Source organism: Microtus ochrogaster, chromosome 18 (assembly GCF_000317375.1).
Source record: "Microtus ochrogaster isolate Prairie Vole_2 chromosome 18, MicOch1.0, whole genome shotgun sequence".
Lineage (NCBI taxonomy): Eukaryota > Metazoa > Chordata > Mammalia > Rodentia > Cricetidae > Microtus > Microtus ochrogaster.
In genome coordinates, this window is record NC_022020.1 from 47,825,736 (window position 1) to 47,827,162 (window position 1,427).

Consider the following 1,427-nt stretch of genomic DNA (forward strand, 5'->3'; position numbering starts at 1 on the left):
CCTTCACAGCAACAAAAACCCTAAGACACCGGCCATTTTTTTTTAAACAAGCAAAACATTGTACCAGGCAATTACACTCACTATATATTATGTACAAGTTACTCGTTAGAACACTTGTTAAATGTGTGTGTGTGTGTGTGTGTGTGTGTGTGTGTGTGTGAAATCTTAAGCAATAGGGGTAGTTTCTTCTAGAATTGTGTTTCTGTTTCTTTTCTTTTTTCCTATTATCCACAGACATTAGAAGGAAGCAGGTTTGATCTGCATATGCCATGGCTTAAGTTCCTTGTTAGCCTAGACCACCTCCTGAAACTTCTGTGGGCTGCCTGACTAAAGGTCCCTCGTCTCTTACAAGAAAGGCCGAATTATTCCTGAAGAGCCCCTTTTCCCTGTCCAATAGTACTATTATTCTGAAATCAACTACCATTCTTGAGCTTTTCTTATGTCTAAGAATCATGAAACAGATATTTGTATGTGTGTCCATGGATATACCTATTATGTATAGGTGCTTTGCTAAGAGAATATAATGTAACTCATTTCTCAGCAGTTTATTTGGGGAGGGAATGTGAAAGGGTGAAGGGAGAATGGAACAGAACACGGGAGAATGAGAAACCTCAACTTGATGTTAATTGCAGGGAGATTCTGAAGCTCTGACCTCTGACCTCTGACCTCTGAGATCAGTTCCCCTGACAGCTCCTTTCCCACAGGCTGCTGTCATTGTCCTTCATGAGAAGGTCTGGAGATGTCATCTCGTCGTCTGTGGGAGGAAAGCAGATCTCTGTTTACCCTGACTTCATTTTTCCTTTTACAGGTGAATTAACTGAGACAAAATGTCATTCTCCCAGCCACACAGGTAATGACACACACAGCAGTGCTCCAAGGTTTCTGAAGCAAGGACTTAGATGCCACTCAGAATCCCCTTTACAGTGTGTCATTGTGTCCACACATGCGCTTAAGTCCATGCTTATCACTTGAAGAGCCGTTTGTCAAGTTATTGATACCTACTTAGTTTGGGGTCTTTAGCAGGACCTTCCTCCCCCCTTCATTTCCTTTGCTCTCACAAATTAATTCTATAAAGGATGACTGTTGTTCACACACACACACATACACACATGTACACCCAGAGTTGTATTGCTTTTCAACAGAATTCCACAAATAATAACAAATAAATAAAATGAACAAAAACAGTGCAATGAATTCAAACCCAGTTCTGTGGCTTACTAAAAGTTTCTTGCCAAAGCCCAATCTTTCACTGTGCAAAAGATAGAGAAATTGACAAGTGAGAAAGCGTAGAAGACAACCTAGCTTGGTTCAGGTTCTTTCTGAACTATCTGAGAAAAAGAAGTAGCAAAAAGGACTCCCCTCCTCATGGCTAGAGTCAGTGCCATCCAAGCCTGTGCTTCTCAGGGCAGGGAAGCAGGGAAGCAGGG